The 20,216-nt window shown below is 39.3% G+C and overlaps 1 pseudogene; it reads right to left on the bottom strand.

Annotated features, from left to right (window-relative positions):
* Positions 1-4,122: 4,122 nt before the first annotated feature.
* Positions 4,123-18,714, bottom strand: LOC143387587 (centrosomal protein of 290 kDa-like; annotated as a pseudogene).
* Between the last annotated feature and the right edge of the window lie 1,502 nt (positions 18,715-20,216).

The raw sequence follows: 20,216 nt of genomic DNA on the forward strand, positions 1-20,216 counted from the left end.
GTTCTACTCAATACAACCACTATCACTGATGGAGTCCCAGTGATGGATTTTTTTGCCATCATAGAAAATAAAAGTCAGCAGGAAACAAATAATCTTTCACTTACAACCAACAAAATGTTTTTTCCTGCTGTTGATTTTCACTACTATGTCAAGAACATCCACGAGTTTTAAAGATGTGCAAAGTTTTAACAGCAAAGTGACACCTGAGATTGTTAATGGCTACTTTTCAGTTTTATTTGTTCTCACAAGAACAAGGAGGGATAACTATAACTACAAAAAAATTATACTTATTATGCAGGATTTAAAGACTTGTTTGTAAAACTAAGCAAATTTAAAATCTGCTTTCAAAAAATGCCAAGGCCTGACATTCAACATTTTTTAGCAAATATAAACTTTTTTGATCATTTCCTTTCATGAAAAGTGACACATTTCCTTTTATGAACCTGCCACCACAGATGCCTGGACTGACACCCAGGTGGACACGTGCTAATTTCACTCAAGAGTGTAACTCACAAAAGGAAACATCCCCAATGTACCATCTAATTCAGTTTCACACATTTTCCTTGCCAACTCCTTAAACTGTCAGGATGAGAATTCAGTCTCTAGGACTCTTACTGAAATTACCAAAGTACAGAATAAGTTTGCTTAGAAGCATAATTTTAGTGAGGACGTTTTCATGCTCCCTAAAGGATGACAATTCATTCAAGTATAAATAAAATTGGTCATGAAGTATTTCTGGAGTATTGTTCTTGATGTAAAAATAAAAGCATCCAATTGCTTGGAAGACAACCTGACAATGTTACCTTTTAGCACTAGTGGATAACTTAGCAGTGGTTTTGCTAGAGAGTGTGGTGCTCTTCTTCCGATGGGTGGCAGAAGGTTCTTTCTTCATGATCTTCAGGCTCTGGAACAGCAGGGTCTTGCTGGTCCAAATCTGAACTACCACTGCTGGTACTAGGGCTGTCATCATCATCGGACATTTGCTTATCACTGGACATCTTCATGAAGTTATCACTTGGAAAACTTTTTTAAAGAGAAAAGGGAAGAAATGTTAATCTAAGAAGTCAATCAACAGCTTTTCCTTATCTTAATATCATTCCCAAATTGTATCTTTATAAAAAGGCTTCAAAAGTGCTCGAATTTATGAAAATGTTACTGGGGATAGGATGAGTTTTACAATGCCAGCTCTCAGGGATTGTCCGAAATCACCCACTCACATTTTTTTCCATTCCTTGGATAATCTATCAATTGTCTACTTTCTCAGAAGGCATGAAAAAGATTTGCCGGGGAACTTAAGGCAAGGAGTATTAACAACATATGACACACTGTAAATAACAGATTCTTATGAAAAATGTTAAAAAGTCACTACAGGTCTAAATATTCACAGACTGACATGGGTCAGAGCTACCAAATTCCCTTTCCCAGAGGAAAACATTCCCTGTTAACTGCTCATATGCTTATTTAAGGTGAACGTAAAACCTATGCACTAAAACCTTTAAACACAATACTGGGAAATTTAAAACTCAACTAACAAGCCTCCCTAGCTTTTTCCAGGGCCAGCAGTGAAGATTCATCCAGCTGCCACCATGGGAAAAGCAGAATCCAAACTGCAATTTCTGCAAAGCTCCCCATGTCACCAAGGTTCCTTGCTCAATCTTTACATCACGGGGGACATTTTATCCAAAATTAACGAAAAGAAGGGTAAAAGCCCAAGGAAAAACAACAAAGCCCCAAAAACTACAACAAATGACTGCGCCCTCATAGGTGAGCTGCTGCTGCTGTCGCTGCTGCTGCTGCCGGTGTCCACGCAGCTCCGAGGCCCTTTGTGGGGAAGGCTGCCCACTGACAGAGGGCCCCCCAGCCGCCAAATAATAGGAGCAGCCAAAAGGCCCCGCAACTCGTGGACACCGGTGGCGGGGATGCCTGACTGGAACATAGCTGCCCACACCCCAAGACCCCAGCTCCGCCGCCCTACCTTGCTGCCTGAGGGAAGCTGCTGCCGCCCCTACTGCCCCCCACACAGACCCCACCGCCTTACCTCGAAGCGGGAATGAAGCAGAGCCGGCACCGCCCTGGCTGAAGCCCTCGCGGAACCATCCCTGCTGCCCTACTTCCTGGCGGGAACAAAGCAGCCGCCACCGCTACCACAGCCCTAGCTTCCCCCAAAGCCGACCTCAGTACCGCTACCTGAGAAAGATGAACGCTACCTGAGAAAGAGGAACGAGGCGGAGGCAGGAACGAACCAGGCGGAGGCCGGAACGAGGCGGCCACCTGAGGAGAAGGAACGAGGCGGCGGCCAGAAGGAGGCGGCAGCCTGAACCAGGAAGGCGGCGGCGGCCGCGGCCGCCGAAGGAGGAGGAAGGCGGCGGCGGCCGGAAGGCGGCGGCGGCCGGAAGGCGGCGGCCACTTGAGGAGGAGGAACCGGCGGCGGCCGGACCCCGGCGGCGGCCGGACCCCGGCGGCGGCCGGACCCCGGCGGCGGCCGGACCCCGGCGGCGGCCACCTGAGGAGGAGGAGGAACGAAGCGGCGGCCGCGGCCGCCGGAGGAGGAGGAAGGCGGCGGCGGCCGCGGCCGCCGGAGGAGGAGGAAGGCGGCGGCGGCCGCGGCCGCCGGAGGAGGAGGAAGGCGGCGGCGGCCGCGGCCGCCGGAGGAGGAGGAAGGCGGCGGCGGCCGCGGCCGCCGGAGGAGGAGGAAGGCGGCGGCGGCCGCGGCCGCCGGAGGAGGAGGAAGGCGGCGGCGGCCGCGGCCGCCGGAGGAGGAGGAAGGCGGCGGCGGCCGCGGCCGCCGGAGGAGGAGGAAGGCGGCGGCGGCCGGAAGGAGGCGGCGGCCGGAAGGAGGCGGCGGCCGGAAGGAGGCGGCGGCCGGAAGGAGGCGGCCACTTGAGGAGGAGGACCCCGGCGGCGGCCGGAAGGAGGCGGCCACTTGAGGAGGAGGAGGAGGACCCCGGCGGCGGCCGGACCCCGGCGGCGGCCGGACCCCGGCGGCGGCCGGACCCCGGCGGCGGCCGGACCCCGGCGGCGGCCGGACCCCGGCGGCGGCCGGACCCCGGCGGCGGCCGGACCCCGGCGGCGGCCGGACCCCGGCGGCGGCCGGACCCCGGCGGCGGCCGGACCCCGGCGGCGGCCGCCTGAGGAGGAGGAGGAACGAAGCGGCGGCCGCCGGAGGAGGAGGAAGGAGGCGGCGGCCGCGGCCGCCGGAGGAGGAGGAAGGAGGCGGCGGCCGCGGCCGCCGGAGGAGGAGGAAGGAGGCGGCGGCCGCGGCCGCCGGAGGAGGAGGAAGGAGGCGGCGGCCGCGGCCGCCGGAGGAGGAGGAAGGAGGCGGCGGCCGCGGCCGCCGGAGGAGGAGGAAGGAGGCGGCGGCCGCGGCCGCCGGAGGAGGAGGAAGGAGGCGGCGGCCGGAAGGAGGCGGCGGCCGGAAGGAGGCGGCGGCCGGAAGGAGGCGGCGGCCGGAAGGAGGCGGCCACTTGAGGAGGAGGAACCGGCGGCGGCCGGACCCCGGCGGCGGCCGGACCCCGGCGGCGGCCGGACCCCGGCGGCGGCCGGACCCCGGCGGCGGCCGGACCCCGGCGGCGGCCGGACCCCGGCGGCGGCCGGACCCCGGCGGCGGCCGGACCCCGGCGGCGGCCGCCTGAGAAGGAGGAGGAACGAAGCGGCGGCCGCCGGAGGAGGAGGAAGGAGGCGGCGGCCGCGGCCGCCGGAGGAGGAGGAAGGAGGCGGCGGCCGCGGCCGCCGGAGGAGGAGGAAGGAGGCGGCGGCCGCGGCCGCCGGAGGAGGAGGAAGGAGGCGGCGGCCGGAAGGAGGCGGCGGCCGGAAGGAGGCGGCGGCCGGAAGGAGGCGGCGGCCGGAAGGAGGCGGCGGCCGGAAGGAGGCGGCGGCCGGAAGGAGGCGGCGGCCGGAAGGAGGCGGCGGCCGGAAGGAGGCGGCGGCCGGAAGGAGGCGGCGGCCGGAAGGAGGCGGCGGCCGGAAGGAGGCGGCGGCCGGAAGGAGGCGGCGGCCACCTGAGGAGGAGGAGGAACGAAGCGGCGGCAGGAACGAGGAAGGCGGCCGCCGGAGGAGGAGGAACGAGGTGGCAGCCGCAGCCGGAGGAGGACGAACGAGGCGGCGGCCGGAACCAGGCGGCGCCTACCTGAGAAGGAGGAGGAACGAGGCGGCGGCAGGAACCAGAACCAGGCGGCGGCAGGAACCAGAACCAGGCGGCGGCCACCTGAGGAGGAGGAGGAACGAGGGGGCGGCAGAAACCAACCAGGCGGCGGCAGGAAGGAGGCGACCACCTGAGGAGGAGGAAGGCGGCGGCGGCCGGAACCAGGCGGCGGCAGGAACCAACCAGGCGGCGGCAGGAACGAGGCGACTGTCTGAGGAGGAAGAACGCGGCAGCGGTGGCAGGAAGGCGGCGGCCTCCTGAGGAGGAGGAACCAGGTGGCGGCCGGAACCAAGCGGCGGCCACCTGAGGAGGAGGAACCAGGCGGCCACCTGAGGAGGAGGAGGAACGAGGTGGCGCCAGGAACCAACCAGGCGGACTTTGCCGGCGCCGACCCCCGCGCCCCCGTTGCCTTATCTCCTGGCAAGAAGGAAGCAGCCGCTTCCACCACCCACAGGAGCCCAGACCCGCTGCCTACCTCGAGGTGGAACGAAGCTGCTGCTGCCGCTGCCGCCCTTGCAGATTCCAGCCTCCTGCCTGACCTCGCCGGGTGAGTAGTTTTGCTTGTGTATAACTACCCCACAATAGACTTTTGTCATTTAAGAGGGCTGCAGGAAATCTTTGCCTGTTATATTTAGGAATACAATGACAAGGAAAGTGTTACTTAGAATTTTTATTTTATGTTTATGAAAGTGTGCTTTTTTTCCATGCAAGTTTTTATTAAAATTTTATTAAAACATTTTTATTAAAAATAAAATCTTTAGGTAGCTCATTAAAGTTATTACCACACTTTGAGTTCATTTCACATTGTAATAGGGTATATCAGGACTAAAATATTATATAATAAATCTTAATAACAGAGTAGTAAGATGTTTTTTAAACGTTTTGAATAGTTTCTCTTTAATTCCTGACTAAAACAATGGCTATATTATCTACATCAACATAGAAAAATAAAAAAAAAAAAATGATTCTAACTTTAACCCTTACTCTAATTTTTTTCTTGAGCTGAAACAAGAAATTACAAGACTTTCTCATACACCTAGTAGTGGAAGTCACTAAATTAGACACAGGTGATAAAATAAACAAACGTTCACACTTTTAACTTTGATAAAAGGGATTAACAAATGAAAATCTGAGAAGGTTTCACCTGTTGTAGAGCCATAATATTACTTTTATCAGCATCAAGCTGGGCATTTTTAAGTTTTTCCTTCAGATTATGTAACATTTGCTGATATTCAATTATTTCATCATCTTTAGAAGACAATATTAACTAGAAATAAACAAAATATCTGTGACACAAAAGACAAACTATTCCTCACTTACGGTTAACACCATTAGCACATTTAAAAAAACATAGGAAATACAAATCTTTGAACAAGAAAGTATGACCTTAATTCTCTTTAATGTGAAGTTGAAATAAAAAAGATTTAAAAATGCACACTGTAATTTTTACATTTTCAGAATTCAAATTTTAAAAACTCAACTCATAATTCCTTCCTAAATCAGAACTTATATGTTCTTCCACATTATTACATAAGTTTTATACAACTTATCTATGAAATTAGCATTAAAATGCCACTGAGAAGAATAAAGTATCATAAAAGTGGTTTTTTTTCTTAGAGGGATTGAATATCATAAAAATGTTTATGCTAAATCAATCTATACCTTTTATACATACCCAATAAAAAAGTAAGATTTTTTAAAAGAACTGAACAAGCTACTTCTAAATTTCTTGTAAAAGTTGCTCATAAAAGTCTAAAAACAAAAAAACAATGAGAACAGCATTTACTTATACATGAAATAATTAAACAATAATTTTAGATAACAGGTGAAATTAATTTCATAAAAGAGAGTCCAAACAAATCTAAAAGTCAACAGGAGTTTTTGTATGGTAAAAAATGGAACTATATTTCAGTATGAAATGAAATATTCAAAAAATGATGTTTCAGTAATAGGTCTGTGGAATCCATATTACAATCTTTATACCAAAATGAATTATATATGCTTCAAAGACTTAAATTCGAACAAGGAAACCAAAAGACACTAGGAAAAAAAAAAGAAAAGAAATTCAAAAACAAGTACTTAGAAGCCTTTCTAATTATGACACAAAGGTCAAAAACCATTAGAAAAATCATAAATTTAACTAATTAATATTCAAAGAAATACCATTTCATTGAATAATTGTCACCACCTCAATAACATACTTGAGTAGTCTGTATATTCTAATCTTGCACCAAAGAAAGTTTAGTAATAAATTATTTCTAAGTAATACCAGCACATTTTTTGAAAGAAGCTTCACATATTGTTGCATCCCATTTTTTTTTTTACAAAAATAATTTGGCATTAAGTCTGTGAAAATATGCAGCAAAATATTGTACTTCATATTTAAAAAAATACTTAAGCCAATACATAAGCAACAAACTGGAGAAATATACCAGCAACAAATATCACAATTACATATGGCAATTTATTTTACCAACCATACATGTATATTTAAAAAATAAAATACATACAAGGATATTTATTAAAACACTGTTATTAACAGTAAAAATTGGAAACCACTTAAATGTTACACACAAAGGAATCAATTATAAATACACATATGACAAAGAAAATTTAAACAGCCATTAAAAACAACAAAGCAATACTATATATACTGAGATAAAATAATTATTTAAAGATGTAAGTCAAAAAATTATGTTACACATATTATCATATGATTTCCCCACCAAAAAATTTAATTTCGTAAAAAAACAAACTAGTTTTTCCAAGAATTGGTCAATTATAGCTCACAGATAAAATCTGATATGCCACTTGTTTTTGTAAAAAAGGTTTCACTGGAAAACAGTCTTATTCATTGATTTGTGTATTGTCTATGGTGGTTTTCACATGTTAACAGCAGTGTTCAGTTACAAACAGACTAGATGGACTTAAATATTTACTCTCTAGACCCTTACATAAAATTTAGTGACCCCTAATTGATTTTTCAGGCCTCACTTCCATTGCCACTGTTTTCATTTAAAATACTTAATTATATGAGTTTCCTAGATGATAACCAATTCCCATTGCCAACAACATTTACATGATCCCTATTAAAAGCAATGACTCAAGAAGAGAGTTTTTAAAATAAGAATTACTCAATCAGCCATCTCATGTTTTTCAAATATATAACTATCAAAAATCCAGCTTCTGACATGGAAAGGCTGCGGAATTGGTTGAGATTGGAGGGTGGTAAGGAGAAAGAGGTGAATTTTGAAAAGGCTTCCCAAGTGATTCTGATAGATCTCTTCTCCTACTCTTAATCCCACTGATTAACCCTGACTTGAAAGCACTCACTCAATAACAAATGAGCAAAGACTACAAAGCTTTTCTGAGACTTATAACACCATCAATTAAAAAATAAATAAGTAAAAAACTTGAAAATTTTATTAACTTATAAGTCCTTTATACAAAAATAAAACTTAAATTTAAAACCTAAAATAGAAAATGAAAATGCTATTATATAAGTTGAGAAAAGCACCTTCCATTCTTCTACTTTTGCATTGACAGCTACCATGATTGGATCATCTTCTTCATTTTTTTGCTTTCAGAAGATCTGTAAGTTCCTTCACCTAAAAGGTAATAATTATTTCAAGAAATGGTACTAATTGTTGTAACATAAATATATTTATTACATATGAATATTTATATATACTCAGATGTACCACATTACATAATCTATTACTAGAGTAGCCCGTAACATATGATGGTTTCTGTATCTTTATACAGGTTGAGCAATACTAATCCAAAATTCTGAAATTTAAAAGGCTCCAAAATTATACACTTTTTGGCAATGATGGAATGCCACAACTGGAAAATTCATGCTGAACCTCATGTGATATATGTCAATTGAAAGGCAAGTACACTAAAAATATTGCCTAACATTTTTGGGGTATGAAACATAAATAAACTTAATATTTATATGTGGATCTTGTCTCCAAGGTTTCTCTTTACACATATACATATATTTCAAAATCTGAAAAAATTCAAAATCTGAAACACTTCTGTTAACAACCATTTCAGATAAGGAATACTCAACCTATAGTTGCACAATTTTCTTTAATTACTAGAGAATTGTATTTTTTAAACATTATTCTACTTTTTTTAATAAGTTTATGCCCATATAAATAGTAAACAATGTATTGATTTCTAATACATTTATATATATTTATATTATATTCATTTTAAGATCTAAAGCTAAATGATATGACTTTCAAAAGTATCAAGGGAAAATTACCTATTAAGGTCTAAAATGCATAAACAGGACTTCCATCTATATGTTTATTAAAATGTCACTTACATATTCCTAGATGGCAAGAATTACAAGATGTTTGTGAGGGAAATTCAAAACACATATGGACAAGAATATCATGAGGACAACATATTACAATATTAAGAAGAGAGACAAAATTCACATCCTAGAAAGTTAAAGTGCTTCCAATAAACAGTAATGAAACAACATGAAGTTTTAAATAAACTATCTTGACAATAATTCTTACTTGAAGTCTATAATGATCATTTTCTTTTTTTAACTGGTCCATTATATTATCAGTCTGATGAACAATAGCTTTCATTCTGTTATATTCATCGGTCATCTTTTCCATTTCCTGTACAGACTCTTCTAGGTTTTTTCTCATTTCTTGATTCTGAACTTCAATTTTCTCATTAGCTTCTGTTAAAGTCTAAAAAAGTTTATGATTTTATTATGAGTTTATGATTATGATTTTATTTTTATTTTTTGGCAGTACTGGGGATCGAACCTAGGATCTTGCACATGCTGAGTAAGTGCTCTACCACTGAGCTAAACCCCCTGCCCTAAGAGACACTATAATTTTCAAAAAAGTTTTAAATAAAGTCAAACTTAATCTAAGTTAAAATTAAATGGAGACATTAATAACGCACTGCACAAAAGAAAATTCTTTATGTACCTTTAGGATAAATTGACATTAATCAATTAAATTACATTAAACATCAAGAATATTGTACACAGGATTTCAATTGTTCCCAAAATAGAAGATAGGCTTATACAAAAAGAATGAATGAAGAATTGGAACTTCAAAGATGCAATTTATTTCATGATTTATAAGTACATGATGGCCAATTTATAATGAAGAATTACATGGAGGGCTAAATACTAGATTTCATTATAGTGAAACTAAAGTTTATAAGAATAATTGCTTTAAATTGACTTTATTCATTTTACCTGAATTTCATCCAGATATTGGACAAGTTCATAGTTCTTTTTAGACAACTGTGATCGATAGTCACTGTCTTCTCCTCTTCTTGATAAAAGTGATTCTTTTTGTGAATCTATTTGTTTCTGGTAGTCAATAATATCCTGACGAAGCTGTTCATTCTGAAGGTAGATCAAAAACAACAGTCCTTTAAGAAATTATCCGAAACAACAAAACTATATCCTCTAAATATTGCTCTCAGAACATATCTTTAAATTTCCAAGGTTTTACCACCCTTAAAGCCTCACCTTTTTCTTTAGACGTTTGTTCTCCAGAAAAGGACAGAAAAAAGGTAATTAGGAATGAGAAAGGCAATATATAATTAAAAATAATAGACAGAAATTAAAGAAAGCAAAAATAAAGAAACTTTAGGAGATTTGAGTACATTATTTTGGATAATCAAAGAAAGTAAGAATATTAACTATCAAATGAAATGAAATATTTTGATTATGCTACTACATTAAGAATAAGCAATATACAAACATTATTTGGCTCCGAAGAACCAAATAATAATTAGAATTTACAAAACTTTGTGAGAACAAAAATTATTAAAAAATGCTGAATAAAATAAGAGCAATAAGAACAGAAATCCACTCCTATATTCAATTAGCAAATTAGCAAAGAATGGATTATTGAATAGAAAGCAGGATTTTCAACACAGATCTAAGAGATGAAAGACCTGACATTTTGATTTATCTTCTAGTTCCTTGACACAAAATGGTATCATAAGATCAACCAATTTAAAAGCATAAGTTACTTGGAAGATTCCATTTCTGTTTACAATATAAATTTATGTAAACTTTTTTTTAACAAGTATCTTTATTGAACCATCACAACTAAAATTTTTTACCAACCTCTCTTCTTAATTTGCTGTTTTCATTTTCTGCCTCCTCATTTCGAAGAGCCAACTAAAATGGTAAAAAAAAATAAATATGATAAAATTCAACAGCAATTTAATACAAAAACAAGTTTTTTTGGTTTGTCAATCTAAATTCTAAATCCTTTCAAATAAAGTAAAAAAAACAATTAACTATAAGGACTTCAAATCAACCTAACACAAATAAGACAAAAATCTATTCAAACTAAGGATTAGAAAGGACAAGGAAGACTCAGGTTAAAAGATTTTTAAAAAACCCATGCAAACTTAAAAACTAACCAGAACAAACAAAAAAATATAAATTAGTAAATAAATTAAAAATTTTAAACAATTATTCTCCTTTTTTCTTCCCCATTCCCAAAAAATCTCTAATAAAATTAGTAGTTTTCTGCCAAAGATCATTATATTTTACTATTCTTCATGTCATTCATAGCTAGAAAACTCTTTGCTTCTAATTACTTAGAAATATATGTCAATGCATTAATAGTTAAATGAAGCAACCTGATATTAGACTGGCCTAGGCTAATATCTCTTGCCCATAGATTTCCAATAAAATGTACACAAGGCATTTAACCTCTTAAAATCAGTTTTTTTCATTTCATATGCTGACATAAAACTAAATAAGATAAAGTCCCTTAATATAATACTCAGTAAATAGAATTTCAAAATAATATGTATATATCTATAGAGTTTTCTTCTTCACATCCAAATGATTTTACTTTTGACTGTTTTGTTTTCTCAAATAAGCAAATATTATTATAATTGCCATGATAATTTTTATCACCTACTCTTCAATAAACAATCTGATACTTTACTTTTCTATTTTCTCCTTCTTGAGAAGACAGAATGATAACGTTGTACAACCACATTTGAAAATCTACAATAAATAATCAAATGCAGTGTGTGAAACTTAATGGAACCTTGGATACTGACAGGTAGGCGGGGGTGCTATGAGAGAGATATTATTGGTCAAAAGAGGAAATTTGATTATGTACTAAATTATAATACAGAATCAATATTAAATTTCCCAAGTATGATAATTATACTGTGGTTATGCAGAATATCCTTTTTAACAGAGACATGCTGAAATGTTTTAAGTGTGAAGTTTCTACAATTAACTCTCATATAGCTCAGTAGAAAAAAAGGCAGTGAAAGAGAAGTATTTCTGTGTGTATAAAGACAATGAAAGAAAGATAAAGCTAATGTTCAGAGTTATCAACTGGTGAATCTATATGTGGGGACTATGGATGTTTATTGTTTTTCTTACAATCTTCATGAAGGTCTGACATTTTTCAAAATAAAAAATTTAAAGAAAGTTCATAATAAAATGCAAAGTACAATTCAGATCTTAGAAGTTTGCCTGTTATTATTATCCTTTTATTTTCATCTGAAAATTAAGAAATAAACTATTGTATTCTGAATTGGAAAATTTTAACAAGAGAGAAGTCAAGAACTTAATAATAAAGTATTAATGTTACTGATGTTTTTTCCCCCTCAGCCTCTCAAATGTCACACTCTTAATGGGATTTCCTTCAAAGTATCTATTCCTCTTTCATTGCTTTATTAGGCATTTCTGAAATCCATTCTATAATCACTTTTCTGGCTTTGTTAGTATCTGTACTGATGAAAATAAATCCTCATCATCTGCCAAATGTCTTTCATGAATTCCAGATCCACAAGTATCCTTTTTGAATATGAACTCAAACTTAATACATATAAAACTAAAATAATAATCTTGGCCAGGCAAGTGATGTACACTTGGAATCCCACAGAGGGATTACTTGAGAGGCTGAGGCAAGAGAATCAAATGTTACAGGTCAGCCTCAGTGACTTAGTGAGATACTGTCTGAAAACAAAAAAATAAAAAGGGTTTGGGATGTAGTTCATTGGAAAAGTATCCCTAGGGTCAATCTCCAGTAGAAAAAAAATCTCTAAACTCCTTTTGTGTCTCTTCTTAGTAAAAGGAACTATCTACCTACCTATCCAGTAGCCTAACACATAAAAACAGGCAGACTGTCCCATTTATCTGTCTTCTCCCACCATCATTCACCATGTGCAAATACATCTACTTCTCTCAAATATGTCTATGCATCTTAATCCCATCAGCCATTACCTTAATTAAGCCATAATTAGCATCTGCCTGAATTAACACAAATGTCTCCTTACTAGTTTTGGTAGTCTTCAATTTACTCTCCACAAAGCAGAGTAAACTTTAAAAATATAGACCTGATCTTGATATCGTGTTCAAAAATTTTCCTTCGAGTACTTTTAGAAAAGATAAACAAATTCCTTAGGAACTGGCCCTTACTTCTTCAGAGGACTCTTGAGTATTAAAATTAGGAAGGTCGGAAAATACAGTGGACAAAAGCACAGACACTTGAGTAGGACTGTCTAGATTCAAATCCTGGCTTTATCATTTATTGGCTCTGTAACCATGGGCAATTACTTAACCTTTATGTATCTCTTAATTTCTTTATTTTTAACGTGGTAGAAATGACATCATACGAGATAAATTTTCAAATGAAGAATAATGAATTAATGAATAATGCATAATATATATGAATTAACATAATAATTCATAATTAATGAATTGATGTATATAAAGTACATGGCACTGTTTTATCTATATTCAAGCAAAAATGAACAATAGTAGTTCCAGAACATACTACATACCTTATATCTAGATCTCAAAAAATGCTGTATTTTCTACCCCAGAATGCTTATTCCTGTTGCTACATTAATTCCTACTTCAGGTCTCATATCACTTCCCAAATCTCAACACTGAGTGACAAATCCCTCCAGAGAGTATCCCAGAGTATTTTTTTTAACTTTATATATTTCCCTATGGTATTTTTATTATTGATTGTGAAAATCTTTGAGAGTTAGATAATAGAAACTCACTGGACTCGAGTAATTAGCAGTCTTTGCTATGCTGTAAATACTTAATAAAACTGAATGAATGGTTAAGGGCAAAGTAGAAACTGCCAAAGAAACCCAGTGCCTATTAATTTTTCACACAAAACTTCAAGATCAAAGCATCCATTTCATAAATATAATTCTAATGTCCTCAGAAATATGTGCCTCCAAATATAAAGAATTAATCCTCAAAGTCACTAAAGTGCCTGGTGTGTATGTGTATGTATACATATACACACACTTTTTTTTTTTCTTTTGGTACTGGGGATTTAATCCAGGAGCACTTGACCACTGGGCTACATGACCAGACCTATTTATTTGTTTGTTTGTTTATTTATTTTTGAGCCAGTGTCTTGTTAAGTTGCTGAGGCTGGCCTCAAATTTACAGTTATCTTGCCTCGGCTTCTGAAGGCTCTTGGATAACAGGGATGTATTACTGCACCCAGCTTCCATTACATGTTAAAGATACAATGACAAAATGAATAATGATATAAAACCTTAGAGACAATATTATCAATATTTTTAAAAAGCAAAACCAGATGTTCTACAGACATCTTAACTTGAACAGTTAAGATTCATTGAAAAAAACATGCCTTACTTGTTCATTAACTTTCTTCTCTTTTTCCAATTCCTTTTCCATGTCCTCCAATTCCCTATCTTTTTGTTCCAATTGTTTTTCAAGTTGCCGAATTTCATCACGTAAAAATCGAGTGTCCCGTCTACCTGCAGACTGCTGAGCCATCTTAAAGTAATAAACCAAATGCTTAAATTAATTGCATTATATTTGGGTGTTCAAGTCCATCAACAAGGAAATAATTATCCTGATTTACAATTTCCATTATGCTTTAGTACCATACATTTAGAATAACATTACTTAAAGAATAATTTTTTATTGTATTTTTAAAAATTTTTTATTCTAATTTGTTATATATATGAGAGCAGAATGCATTGCAATTCATATTATATATATAGAGCACAATTTTTCATATCTCTGGTTGTATACAAAGTATATTCATACCATTCATGTCTTCATGCATGTACTTAGGGTAATGATATCCATCTCATGCCACCATCTCTTTTACCCCAATTCCCCCTCCTACCTCTTTGCCCTATCTAGAGTTCTTCTAATACTCTCATGCTCTTGCTCCCAACCCCATTGTAAATCAGCCTCCTTATATCAGAGAAAACATTTGGCATTTGTTTTTTTGGGGATTAGCTTACTTCACTTAGCATTATATTCTCCAACTCCATCCATTTACCTGAAAATGCCAGGATTTTATTCTCTTTTATTGCTGAGTAATATACCATTGTGTATATGTACCACATTTTCTTTATCCATTCATCTACTGAAGGGCATCTAGGTTGGTTCCACAGTTTAGTTATTGTGAATTATGCTGCTATAAACATTGATGTGGCTGTGTCCCTACAGTATGCTGTTTTTAAGTCCTTTGGGTATAGACTGAGGAGTGGGATAGCTGAGTCAAATGGCGGTTCCATTCCCAGCTTTCCAAGGAATCTCCATACTGCTTTCCATATTGGTTTTACCAATTTGCACTCCCACCAGCAATGTATGAGTGTGCCTTTTCCCCTTCATCCTCGCCAACACTTATTGTTGTTTAACTTCATAATAGCTGCCATTCTGACAGGAGTAAGATGAAATCTTAAGAGTAGTTTTGATTTGCATTTCTCTAATTGTTGGAGATATTGAACATTTTTTCATATATTTTTGATTGATTGTATATCTCCTTCTGAGAGGTGTCTGTTCAGTTCCTTAGCCCACTTACTGATTGGGCTATTTGGGTTTTTTTGGTGTTAGCTTTTTGAGTTCTTTATATTCCCTAGAGATTTGTGCACTATCTGATATGTGAATGGTAAAAATTTGCTCCCAAGATGTAGGCTCTTTATTCACCTCACTGACTGTTTCTTTTGCTGAAAAAAAGTTTTTTATTCTGAATCCATCCCATTAATTCTTTTTTTTAATCCCATTTATTCTTAATTTTAATTCTTGCTCTACAGGAGTCTTATTAAGAAAGTTGGGGCCTAATCCAACATGATGGCGATATGGGTCTACTTTTTTATCTAATAGGCGCAGTGTCTCTTATTTAATTCCTAGGTCTTGAGGACCATTTTTTAAAGTCACTAACTTATTTACTCTGTGGTTCATGGGCAGACAACACTTTAAGCACATCCTGAACCACTAAGCCACTGAGAAAGGACTCTTAATTTAATTACTTAGAGTCTGTTACAGCTACTAAAGCACAGGCACCAGACTAAACTACAAAGGCATAGAATGTAGGCAATGAATTATCAAGACATCTTCTAAGCCTTAGAGGTCTGAAACCAGGCTCCGATCCTCCTGCACATCTTAGTGCTCCTGACTTGCCCCCTCTCTCATACCTGGAGTATTTAGATCAGAACTGTTATCTGCACTGTCTAGTTCAGCAGTCTCTACCTACATTTGGCTAGTGAGCATTTGAAATTCAGCTGTGCACAACTAAAGAAATGAATTTTTAATTTTAAGTTTAACAAACATAAATGTAAATACATACAAGTGCTATATCCTAACGTACTGGACAACCAGATTTAGGTTAGCTTTAAAAACCTGCAGTAAACCAAATCTAGTTTGACTGATATTTCTATTAATTTTAGGTCTTGGCCCAAAACATCAAAATCACTGGTTATCTAGCCTGTCCCATTTTTGCATCTTCAACATACACTTTTGCCATCTCTCTCCCATCACCAAATTTTCTTTCTTCCTCTCCCTCAAAAAGTTTTCCACTAAGGTTTCACTCAAGAAAAATTAATATTTTACATCTTCTGTTTCTTTACAGAATCCTCTTTTCCACCTTTTTATCTTCTGTGATTTGCTTCTCTTAGGATATTAATTTCGTTGGAACTCTTCTCACAGGAAGTTGCTCTTTCTTTCAAGAACAGATGTTGGTATTTTCCTAAATTTATTCTATCCTGCAACTAATTTCCATGTTATCATCCCTAACATTCCTCCACCATCCTGTAAAAACTCCAGCTGCTTTAGATGTCACAAGATACTATTCCATCTCTACATACTCACAATAGCAGCAAACCATCAAGTTCCCAGTTGATCCTTAAAATTCACTGGAATTTTATGTATGAGTTAACTCATACTCTCCCATCAAAAGCTGACCTAAGCAATTTACATATTCACATAACTTCGACCAGTCTTTTCTTTTTTTTAAACTTGTTTCTTGAATTCAGTCTGCCATACCTACAACAAATCCTTGTCTAAGCAGGAACATTTTCTCAATTATCCCCAACAGACCTGTCCTTTGACCTCAAAGGACTCTATACTATAATCCCTTGAATTTACTTCCCCTTTCCTATCTCTTGTCTTCTCATCTACAATCTCATCTACAATCTCTCAACTTCTAAATAAACCTACAAACATAAGACCTTCTGTGTACATTCACTCTTCCTTCCCTCCTAATACAAAGGAAGAGGGTCTTCCTCCTTTCCAAGTCAGTCCTTTGTACCTTCTCAGAAACCTTAACATATTTAGTTCTTCAACAATATGTTCATATTTTAGCACTTAGCTTTGTCAAAAGTGACTTCTACCATATCCTTTTGTCACTGTTCCTCAAACCTTCACATCCTCCCCTTTATTTCAATTACTAGTAATCTTCTGGAGTATTCTATAAACTAGAAGCTTCATCTAGCTCTTAAGTATATTTATATTATCATAATTGGGTATTTAATTCACAACACATAAGTATTTATTACACTGAACAAACAACTGAGTACAATGTCAACTTCTTGATTTTTCTTAAGAAATAATAATCAAAAAATATTGAAATAATACAGTTAATGACAACTACTCCTTAGGAAATAAAAAAGGACTTACCTCCAGTTCATTTTCCAGTTTCATTACTTTCGTTTTTAATTGATTTTCTATTAAAAAAAAAAGGCAAATGGTTCAACTGGTTAGATTTACCTCAAAACAAATTTTGAAATGCATTTCAATAAAACAATAAGATTATTTAAAAATATTACATTATAACAAGATTATGTAAAAGTAACCATTATATACCATATCCACAAAATAGATCTAGAAATGTCTTCAAAACAAATTTAATTTATTTATTTCCTAGAATATATTAAATTTGATTTTCTACTATTCAACAAATAAATAGAATGGTTAACACAATAAAGTTTTTCTCAAGACACTTACCAAATTTTGCTTGTTCTTCTCCAGCTTTTTCAACTTCTTCCAAAGCTAACTCTACTTCTTGAGCTTTCATCTAAATATTAAAAAAAATAAAGTTACTTGAATATACTTTTATACTAAAATGTGTTAAAAATAAAAATTGTTTTATTTGCTGTTCTAATCCTTAGTGCCTGCAATGGCTGGCACATGGGAACAGTCAATAAATGTTATTTGAATGAATAAATGAATGATTTTCTATCCTAAGGTTATAATGCATAGAGCTGCAACAGTTTGAAGCGTTTTTGATTCTTCTTTTAACCTCAACTCTTAAATGCAAGATTGAAACTTCTTCCTTTGAGATATCTTCACAAATATTTTGTCTATTCAATTGTTTCTATTCTAGTTCACAAATTTATGTCTGAACTCCTTCAAGATGTTATAGCTGTTCAGTTCCAATTCCCTTCATTTTCTCCTATATAACAGCCAATTTTTTCTTTTCTAAGGCATATTTTTGTATCTTGTCAATTATGATTTAAAAGCCTTCCTTGCCAGTAGCATACAGTACACCTTTAAGACCCTTAATAACCTATCGCAACCTGTCCATACAACATCTGCTTTCTCTACAACCTGCTACAAACTTCCTGCACTTGTTTCCTCAAATAAAAACATATTTCCTATTCTAATATTTACTTATAACCTCCAGCTTTAGAATCCTCTTAGCATCTCACCACTGCCTTTCACTTATCTAAAACTACTCCTCAGTCTTCATCATTTTACCAAATCTTCTGATACAATTTAAATCACCATTCCTTCCAACAAATCCCTACAACACTCAATGTCTGCATTTCTCATTTGGACTTCAAGATGTATGTTCTTATGTTATTTTTAAACATTCCTATTCCATTTCCCTAACACATTCTTTTAGGAAATTTAGAGTAAAAAATTCTCTTTTATATAAAATTTTCAATTCACATTTGTTAACTTATTTTTGAGTGTTGCTCTAGACATTACTAAGTAATTTCATAGAGATTACCTTATGTAATAACAGACACTGAAATCTAAGAGTCAAAGTTACTATTAAAATATACTGCATACAAACCTTCATTAATGACTGAGTAATTCTGAAAAGATGGATCACATTTTCTTGATTTTCATTTTTTAGGTCACTTACTTCCACCTAAGCAAACAGAAAAGCAACTATTTTATAACCTTTAAGCAAAATATAAGAACTCTTCCAATTTTAGCATTCAATGATTTCAGAGGCAACTTAAATTTATCACAATTGTCTCTGTATCATTTATTTATTAACCACCTTGGATAAGGAAATCAATAAATTGTCTGCCAATTCTTCTTGACGAGGCAGGTCATCTGGGTCAATTTTTATTATTTCTTTCCAGTTTATATTAGGTGACATCTTGAATTCTTTTACTGTGCTCCACTACCTGTAACAAAACAGGTGCGAATTAGCATCTTCCAGGTAAAAGGAAATATTGTGTTTACGGTATAAATGTAACTCTACAATGCTTTAGCAAAAAGCTATAAGGCCTTTTCATCGTAAAACATACAAGTATGCAAAGCAGCCTTGACCAAAAAGATAGCTTTCCGCACCGGCTAAATGAAACATAACTTCTTTGATAAAGCTAATCTAGGTCAGAACAATCTGAGTCCTCTTCTCCACGACCCCAACACCGAAGCTTGTGAGCACCCGATGGTGTTTGGAAGGATGAAAATGATCCCTGATTCTGAGAAGCAGGAATCGAGGGTTTTAAAAGTGCTCAAATGCGCAAATAAACAACTGAAATGAGTGAAGCTGTGCCACAGAAACGAACTGAGGCAAGAAGGCTGGATTGCAAACCAGAGGATAGAAGGGGCAGGGTGGTGGCCAGGCTATTGCGTGGGATCTCAAGCTAAAGAAGTCGCTTTCAAAGAGACTACCGCTTAAGAGGCTCCACCCACCTAGACCAAGCTTGGCAACCAGGTATAGTTCCTCATCCACCGCACCCACCACGACGGGCCCCGCCGTGGCCCGTAATGGCTCCTTTTCGCCGTCCCACGACGACTTTAGGTCCCGCCAACTGGTCGTGAGCAAGATAACGCGGCGGCGGGGGCTAAGCGACACCAGTCCCCACCCACCCAAGGCCGGAACAAGGCCCCGGATGCCTGGAGAGCCTACATTTTACGATGGTGGATGATGCTTTACGCTTAGTCTTCACGCCCCGCTCCTGGACTCCGGGTTGAGGACGAGGAATTTGACCAGAGTGAGGACTCGAGCTTCCAGAGTGCAGGTCTACCTTGCGACAGTGCATGCTGGGAAGTGAAGTCACTGAGAGGAGAAGATAGGGAGTTCCCGGCGTGCAATGCGGAAGGCTGCGACGGTACTGGGGAGACGAGGGAAAGACCGGGAGGCGCGGTGGCTGAAGTGTGTCCTCGCCGGTGGCCTGAAGGAGATAGAACATGACTGTGTCTTCGATGGCGTCAATCGCTGGGCCGCTCTTCTTGAGATTTCCCTAAGCTGTGCCCTGGTGGATCCGCTCCCAGGTGAGGTCGGGTTGTGGGTCAGTGGCTAGGGAGGAGTTGAGGGCTGCAATCCCGGTTTAGAGAAGCCCCAACCCTTGGGGCTGAAGGGCCTGACCCGGTTCTGGAGAGGTGGGAAGGCACCACCTTCTTTTTAAGCACGTGCAAGGGGCGCTCAGGGTAGTGTCTCCTGTAGAAAACGGGTGGGAAAAGTTTTAGCTTCATTTAATATGGGATTTGCCGTGATGCGTTGAAGTAGGGGCTGCGCAGCGATCATGGTTTAGGGCGAGTGAAGAATTCAGAGGACGCTGCATCCTC

This window comes from Callospermophilus lateralis, unplaced genomic scaffold (assembly GCF_048772815.1).
Source record: "Callospermophilus lateralis isolate mCalLat2 unplaced genomic scaffold, mCalLat2.hap1 Scaffold_322, whole genome shotgun sequence".
NCBI classification, from domain to species: Eukaryota; Metazoa; Chordata; class Mammalia; order Rodentia; family Sciuridae; genus Callospermophilus; species Callospermophilus lateralis.